This window comes from Tachypleus tridentatus, chromosome 13 (assembly GCF_004210375.1).
Source record: "Tachypleus tridentatus isolate NWPU-2018 chromosome 13, ASM421037v1, whole genome shotgun sequence".
In the NCBI taxonomy this organism is placed as follows: Eukaryota; Metazoa; Arthropoda; class Merostomata; order Xiphosura; family Limulidae; genus Tachypleus; species Tachypleus tridentatus.
In genome coordinates, this window is record NC_134837.1 from 120,949,363 (window position 1) to 120,958,993 (window position 9,631).

General features: G+C 29.7%; 1 pseudogene across 1 annotated transcript; it reads right to left on the minus strand.

Moving 5' to 3' along the window:
• Window positions 1-2,289: 2,289 nt before the first annotated feature.
• On the minus strand, window positions 2,290-4,673 carry LOC143237690 (techylectin-5B-like; annotated as a pseudogene). The gene is made up of 5 exons (XR_013020196.1): window positions 4,508-4,673; window positions 4,074-4,324; window positions 3,119-3,224; window positions 2,834-2,998; window positions 2,290-2,749 (listed from the first exon to the last, which is right to left on the minus strand). The product of XR_013020196.1 is annotated as a techylectin-5B-like (transcript).
• Window positions 4,674-9,631: the final 4,958 nt, after the last annotated feature.

The window sequence follows — 9,631 nt, forward strand, 5'->3', positions numbered from 1 at the left end:
AATGATTCTGGTTGAACAGTTGGTGTATCGATTCATCCAATATTACAAGATGATTGGCTGTCTGTCTGTTTTTTTGTACTCACGTTTTGTTTATTGTTGAAAATGTTATTGGTTTCCAAATAATGTAACAGTGCGTTGGATATGACTTTGTCCACGAGCTTACATAAGTTCATGTCGTGATTTAAGGAATTTTTTTTTCTCTTAGATATAGGGCACGCAAAATGATCAATGTGTTCATGTAATAGGAATGAAGGATTAAAAAATAATAATAATAAATAATAAAGTACTGGATATATGTATTGTAAGTTTGGGTAGTTTAGGCCTAGGAAGAGCCACAGAAAAGTAAATAATTCAGTTCAGTTTGGAACATTTTAAAATTAAAATGACTACCATACTTTTCTTCTTCTTCGTCACTGTTGTATATGATGTTATATTACACCGAAAAATATAAGTTTATTCGGGGCTAGTCATATTTCAATAATTATTTGTTGTTTGACAGATCTCCCAACATTATATTCCGTTTAACTTTATATAGATATTTAATTACCTAAATCAGTGAAACGTATAATTTAACTACAAAATAGATTCTGTAGAACTGAATGTATCAACACACAGGGCCTAAGGGTAATTACAAAACGTAACATCAGAACTTTAATTTGGAATTAGAAATTGATATAAATAGTTTTGCATATAATAATAGTGAATAAAAATAATATAAGATTAAATATTGTTGCTTAGGATAGTTATATTTTCATGTAAGAAGATGACGAATGAGCTAGAATTGCGTTAAAGCATTTGATCACAGTCAGCAGTAATCCATACAATATGTTTTCAAAACTTTCTAGTGAGTTCTGCTTCAACTATTCCTACGGCATACGGGAATTATTTTAAACACGTTATTTCCAGATCATTTATGGAACAAATGGACTATGTTATTGTTATTGCATTTTTTAAATTTTTGCGTGTGTACAAAATTACTATACTGTAGCTTAGAATATTTAACGAAATATATTTCTTACTGTATTTGTTACACTTATTATTATTAGTTAAGTATAAAGAAGACATGTGTAATATAATATCCAAATATAGAATATTCTACGATTTTCTTCGGTACTATTAATTAAGGTTCTTTCACGTGTGTAAAATATTTACAATTATCTATTAATGTTTGGTAACCACTAACGTTACTCAGTTTATTTCATGAAGTAGCTAACATGGCTACAGTCTGGATATTTAACAATACCATTCATTTTATACATCCAAAACCCTACTAACGTATTTTTATTTTGAAATCACAATCTATGTTTGACTTTTACGAATATTATATTACCGAAAATATGGGGTCCTTCTATTCCGGTTAGTGGGATGTACCTCTGACCCACATCCTCTAGAGCTGTTCTTGGAAGAAAGGTTTATTTTGATACTTGTACATACGTTCATTATATGACACAAGAAAGTTTATATACTGCTTTGCTATCATCAATACAAATCCATAACTTAAGACATTTTACTGGTGGCTGTTGTAATGCAGTGTAATCATTGCTATAAATAGATTGGTTTTAAAATTATTCTACTTCTTCAGGATGGTAGTAATGCCGTCATTACTGACACTGATTTTAAACGTTTTGAATCGTTTGTTAATAAATTTTATAATACATTTGTGTGAATTTTAAAAACGTATTTATGTGTTTTTATTTCAATGATTTACACCAGCTTTACTCAATATTCCGTTGATAGGTTAGAAGGAATGTAGGTAGTCAAAACTACTTACCGACAATTATTGAACGACTCAAACTTAATATTTCAATATTGCTATTTGACCTTTACACTTATAACAACAAAACGGCCTGAAATGGGGAACGTTAATAAATGTTTTCTGATAAAAACAAAAATTCGAGATTTGAAACTTTTTATTGCAATATTATTGATTCAGGTAAAGATGTAATATTTAGAAAAATATGAAAAAAACTTTCTTACAATTGAAGGTTCTAGGTTATATTTTATAGAAACATCAAAATCATGTAAAGATTCAAACAAGTTAAATCTGGCAGTTAGGAAACCGTCATTATTGAGTTGGTTTCGCTCTCCGTTATATTGTTAAACATTTTAACACGGCGCCATCTGAAGAGAAACATTTCTGATTGTACAAACAAAACAGAAACAGAAAGAAGAAAATATATTATGTAAAAATTCTATGGTTTCTTAACACATTTTACATAAAGTACTTGTGGACAATAAAACTTTAAAAAATAAATAATTTATTTATGACACATATTTCAGGTTCTTCAGAACACGTTAGATTAAAATAGCAGTCGTAAACATTCACCAAAATTACTTTATTTCTTTATGGTAAAATATCGACTTACATATAATTACACACAGATAAAAAATAAATCATATTTAGAACATCTGTCTATCTTGTCTGTCTATCATCACGTATGACATAAAATATAATTTTGCAAAACATATTTAATTTTTTTTTATTATTTATTGACCAATAATAAACTCCACAGGTCTTATTTTCATCTCGCTTGACTTTAGTGTACTGTGTTTACTATTCCACTCATACCAGGTAATACCAGTTGTATCTACCTTATCTTCTCTGTAATACAGGCCGTTTAAGTTACAACGATGGCATGAATTATACCACCATCCGCCTTTGTAGCTTTGAGCACAACTACCGCTGTTTTATCGTTGTCTTTATCCTTGGCACTGAACATCATGTTGTTGTGAACAGCAAGAGAATTTCCTAAAATAATGTCGAAATAAATAATAAATAATATATAAACAACTAATGTAGGATTTTATATACTGGAATAAAGTTTCAACTCACCCGCGTCACCCTTGTACGTTTTGTAACTCATTTTATATAGTTCTCTTTCACTTCGTACCAAGAACTCGTCATGCTCTGCATATCTTCGACTTCCTTCAAAGTCTTCCAGATCAACACGGAGCACCATATTGTCCTGATTGGTCAACGAGAAGATGATGTCATTTCCTAGCAGTTTATAATAAATAAATAGTTTATAACACAGTAAATAATTAACTATATCAAATAACACTAAATAATATGAAAAATAATAGTTGATCACTGTTAGATAAATATATAAGGTTTTACCTAACCAAAACTCCTGGGTTAAATTCCCGAAACCATTTTTGTATTCTATCCACGATCTATAAAAATTTTCAAATGGTTTTCCAAAATCTCCTCTTCTTTGGATCAACTAGAAATAAGAAAATCAATAAGATATACTGAGATAACTAACTTTTATAATTATCAAAATGAAACTTGAAAATATATATTTCTGTATTATTCAACATTATTCTGTACAAAATATGTGGAAACTGTCTGTAAAAATATTGATATGTTTTTTTAATTAAAACAAAACTCATTATTATGACATTTGGGAATAGAAAGTAGGGTAGTGGGCAGCGGTATGTCTGCGTCTCACATTGTTAAAACCATGTGTCGAAACCCATGGTGGTCAGAGCACAGATAGCCTATTGCCTATCTTCGCGATTAACTCATAAGAAATGTATGATCTAAATTTATGTTTGAAAGACGATTTTAGAATAAAATGTAATATGCTTTTAAATAAACTTCTAATAAACTTCTCAAGAAACTTAAAATAAACCATAACACAAACTCCAGAGTAAATTTCAATGTATTGTTAAACACTGTTGTATGTTTATCATCATATAAAAAGTGTCAGGCTCAATATAGATACACATTCCGATATACGTATAAAAAACAAAGTAGAAAGAAATGATTACCAAGTGAAAACGCATCTTATAGACTGTATATTTAAATATGATAAAGTAACATATATTAATGAACGGAATCAGTGAAGCAATGTGATACAAAAATAAAACAAACTTAATTGTTTTTTGTTAAATGTTAATTTGGTTCTAAAACTTATTTTCCAATTCTCTAATATAACTGAACTTATATAACCAAACAGTTCATTTTTCTATGAAAATAATGGTAAACTTTTATATAAATGTTTCAAAAAACATCCACTAACTGATAATTAACTGAAGCTACACTACAAAAGGAAGTTTAGTTCACCTACCGTCCACCCTCCTCCTGATGTCTCCATATCACAGTATACAGAAATCGACTGGTTCATAAATCGTGGCTGAACCTTATAGACACCACTGGTTCGGTTTAGTTTTTGTTTATAGATACTGGCACAGTCTTCTGGTGGAGGTGGCTTTTGTTCCGTCGTCTGTGTCACACAAAGAAATTGTTGAAAGGATCGGTTTTGTTTGTGATTAACAATCGGTGGAAATGTTCGTTCAACTGTGGTTGTAGAAAACACATCTAAAGAATAACGGATAAAAGCTTTAATGTGGAAACAGAAAAGTAGCTGAACATACAATGTTACCAACAATAATATTGTAACATTTATGTTTAACATTCTAAAGTAACATGTAGTTATAAATATTACTTTAATCGATGTTCAAGTTTTCCGTTAACTAAAATACTTCAAGTGAAATATATTACCTTCTAAAGTAGAAATCCTCTCTCTAGCCAGATCTACTAATTCTGTAACGGAGTCCACTATTCCTTTCAGTGACCCAACAGTCTTACAAGCTGTGTGATGATGGACATCAGCCTGGGTCAACACGAAGAAAGACAAAATACTTAGTATCTTTACAGCGTTGTACATTGTTAAATGGTTAATAAAACAGAACTGTTTCCTTATAGACCGAGATGTGAATCTCCTATCAATGGTTTTATAGTTGTATTAAACAGGATATCCAAAAAGGGTTTTCTTTAAATTACTACAAGTTAGAACCGTGTTAGTAACTGTATCTGATGTTTGTCACACTGAGTCCAAGAAATGTTTATAGTTTTCTAGTTATGGCTCTTGTCAATATCTGTAATTTCTACTTCTTTTTATAAACATTAGAGTTATTATTATCGTAAGAGCTGTTGTCTGTTTTATAATATTTATATTAATGATGCTATTGAACCTAATATAAAGTTATGAGATTTCATTGTAAAAAAAAATTGGTATTACGAAGAACATGTTTGTATATTTTTTACCGCTTATAGTTTACGTGCTAGTTAGTGAGTTTACTCTGGTTTTCGTGCTGGAAGTTTTATCTTAGTATGAACATAGCAGAAGACAAATAAATACTAGAAACCTATTTACACGTAAGATGTGATGTGATATTTTTCAGAAATTTCCCATCCTTAAATCATACATTTCTACAGAAGTAGAACAAAAACTTGGATACGTTTGTTTGTAACCAATATTAATACCGTACAGAAACACGTTCAAGCATGAAGACTATGATTTTTTTTTACCTTAAAGTTTTTAGATATGTCTGGAAATTTACTTAAGAAACACTAAGATTTGTAGGTTATTATTATTGTTTATATGTTAGGGTTAGCTTAAAGGTGTCGATCTTTAAGTAAAATGTGAAATAAATCATACATAAAAAGATCCAAGTGTAAACAAGATACTTTTAAATATTACAGTGATATTTATAGTCTATTATTGACTGTATTCTTCTTTCAGTTATAAATCGTAAGATGGAAAAACCAATTAAATATAACAATATAACAATATCCATACATAGTCATTGAACCTGAAATGTTAAAGTACAGTTTATCGTTACTTTCTACTGTAGTTCTTATTTTATTTATTAACTCTATGTTTCATTATTTCTGTTGTATATCTTTCACAACTTTTAATTTTCAATACTTTAATGTCTTTAAAAATAGGTGGCAGCTCATGTAAAAAGTATCTAAGATGTCAATAAATTATCTGACTTATTTTATAAATTCATAATTTCACAATTATCATATATAGAACACTTGTTTTATTTAACTTCACGAACAACTCATAAAGTTTTCCCTCCTTTCCATTGTTGCACTACAGAAAGATGGTTTAGTATAGATAGACAAACATGATGGCCCTTCTTTCCCTAGCATATCCCTGTCAGACTTTTTCTTGAGTTAGGTTGTCAAATATTACGTATATTTGACACTTGTACGTGATATCCTGGATCTCAATCAAGGAATAATCGATGTAATAAGGAATGTGATATTGAACAACACATAAAGTATCATCAGGACAAACTTCTAATAACGAACTACACCCATGTGGTACTATACTAAAACAAGAAGACATTTTGTCGAAGCTAAATAAATACAGAGTATTCTGTCTGTAATATTTTTGAAATTATTAATTTTTAATATGGGATCAGATAGTTTGTGGACACCCAGCATACTATTATTCATGTCAGTTTTACTTTGAGTAATTTTTATACACATCATTGGACTATAATGGTTCAATAGAATCATGTAAGTGTACAACCAAACATGTAACTAATTTGTACGAAATAAAGGCAAAAGGCAGTTTTATATTTCACAAAAATAAACAAACTGTTCTTTGTGTTACTTTAAATATAACTAAGTGTTTAGTTTTTAATACAAGTACAAGAAAGTTACAAAACCCTACACCCACAAAAAACGAACTGGCACTGTCACTGTAAACCATGATTTCAGAAACGTTTTCAGTTGTCGTAACCTCCACGAACTGATAAAGTTGAAACCGAATTTAATATTTTTAAAGATGTATTGAAAAAACAAGTAATTAAATTGAAATTTATTTTAATTAGTAATTAAAATTAGTAGATCTGGCTAGAGAGAGAATTTCAACTTTAAAAGGTAAATATTTAACCTGAAGTATTTAAGTTTACGGAAAACTTGAACATCGATTAAATGAACATATAAAAAATAACTATTTGTCAAGTTAGAATGTTAAATCTAAATGCTACAGTGTTTTTGTTCTACAACCACACTTGAACGAACATTTTAATTGATTTTTAATGACTAAGAAAACCGATCCTTTCAACAATTTCTTTGTGTGACACAGACGACAGAACAAAAGCCTCCTCTACCAAAAAGACTCTGCCTGTATCTATAAACAACAATATACCGAACCAGTGGTGTCTACAAGATTCATCCACGGTTTATGAACCAGTAGATCTCTGCATACTGTGATATGGAGACGTCAGGAGGAGGGTGGACGGTAGGTGAACTGAACTTTGTATAAAAGGGGATCTTTATTTTTAATGAAAATTTATTTGGAATTAAGGAACTTTTACAACATCAAAAAACTATTTTATTAAATACCTGATTATTTCGAATAGCTTGTAACTGTTTATTGTACTTTTTCATTAAACTATTTGAATTATCACGTTTATTTTCAGAGTTTTTGAGACATGTTTTCAATTGGTAATCATTTCATTCTAGATTATTTACCAACTAATAGTTAAATTGACCATCACATTATAACGCCCCCCATGGTTGTAATGGCGAGCATGTTTGGTGCGACCGGGATTCAACCTCACTTTCCTCAGATTACGAGTCGTGCGCCTTAATGATCTGGACATGCTGGGCTTCGGAGGATTATCAAGAATAATTATATCGAGGATATGCAGAGTATGACGAGTTCTTGGTAAGAAGGGAAATAGAACTCTATAAAATGAGTTACAAAACGTACAAGGGTGACGAGGGTGAGTTTAAACTGTATTCTAGTATATAACATCCGACATCAGTTGTTTATGTTTTCAGGAAATTTTCTCGCTCACCACAATAACATGATGTTTAGTTCCAAGGATAAAGACAACGATAACAACAGCGGTATTTGTGCTCAAACCTACAAAGGTGGATGGTGGTACAATTCATTCTATCATTCTAACTTAAACGGACTGTATTTCACAGAAGATAAGATAAATGCTACCGGTATTAGCTGGTATTACACATTAGAGTAAATACATGCGAAAAATATTAAGACATAATTATAGGTGGATACCCTTAAGTTGTTAACTTAAGGAAGTTTTTTTTTTCTTTTAGATATAGGGCACGCAAAATGATCACTGTGTTCATGTAATAGGAATGAATGGTTAAAAAAATAATGATAATAAATAATAAAGTACTGGATATATATATATTGCAAGTCTGGGTAGTTTAAGCCTAGGAAGAGCCACAGAAAATTAAATAATTCAATTCAGTTTGGAACATTTTAAAATTAAAATGACTACCATACTTTTCTTCTTCTTCGTCATTGCTATATATGATGTTATATTACACCGGAAAAATATAAGTTTATTTGTGGCTAGTGATATTTCACTAATTATTTGTTGTGAAACAATGGTTCCAAAATTGTATTCCGTTTAAGTATATATAGATATTTAATCACATGAATCAGTGAAACCTATAATTTAACTACAAAATAGATTCTGTAGAACTGAATGTACTAACACACAGGGCCCAAGGTTAATTGCAATACCTAACATCAGAACTTTAATTTGGAATTAGAAATGATTATAAATATTTTTGTATGTAATAATAGTGAATAAAAATAATATAAAATTAAATATTGTTACTCAGCACAGTTATATTTTCATGTAAGAAGATGAAGGATGAGCCAGAATTTCGTCAAATAATTTGATCACAGCCAGCAGTTATCTCAACAGTTTATTTTCAAGACTTCCATGTGAGTTCTCCTTGAACTATTCCTAAGACCCACGGGAATTATTTTAAATATGTTATTTCCAAATCATTTATGGAACAAATGGACTACGTTATTGTTACTGCGGTTTTTTTTTTTTGCGTGTGTACAAAGTTACTATACTGTAGCTTAAAATATTTAACGAAATATCTTTCTTACTGTATTTGTTACACTTATTATTATTAGTTAAGTATAAAGAAGACATGTGTAATATAATATCCAAATATAGAATATTCTACGATTTTCTTCGGTACTATTAATTAAGGTTCTTTCACGTGTGTAAAATATTTACAATTATCTATTAATGTTTGGTAACCACTAACGTTACTCAGTTTATTTCATGAAGTAGCTAACATGGCTACAGTCTGGATATTTAACAATACCATTCATTTTATACATCCAAAACCCTACTAACGTATTTTTATTTTGAAATCACAATCTATGTTTGACTTTTACGAATATTATATTACCGAAAATATGGGGTCCTTCTATTCCGGTTAGTAGGATGTACCTCTGACCCACATCCTCTAGAGCTGTTCTTGGAAGAAAGGTTTATTTTGATACTTGTACATACGTTCATTATATGACACAAAAAAGTTTATATACTGCTTTGCTATCATCAATACAAATCCATAACTTAAGACATTTTACTGGTGGCTGTTGTAATGCAGTGTAATCATTGCTATAAATAGATTGGTTTTAAAATTATTCTACTTCTTCAGTATGGTAGTAATGCCGTCATTACTGACACTGATTTTAAACGTTTTTAATCGTTTGTTAATAAATTTTATAATACATTTGTGTGAATTTTAAAAACATATTTATGTGTTTTTATTTCAATGATTTGCACCAGCTTTATTCAATATTCCGTTGATAGGTTAGAAGGAATGCAGGTAGTCAAAACAACTTACCGGCAATTATTGAACGACTCAAACTTAATATTTCAATATTGCTATTTGTCCTTTACACTTATAACAACAAAACGGCCTGAAATGGGGAACGTTAATAAATGTTTTCTGATAAAAACAAAAATTCGAGATTTGAAACTTTTTATTGCAATATTATTGATTTAGGTAAAGATGTAATATTTAGAAAAT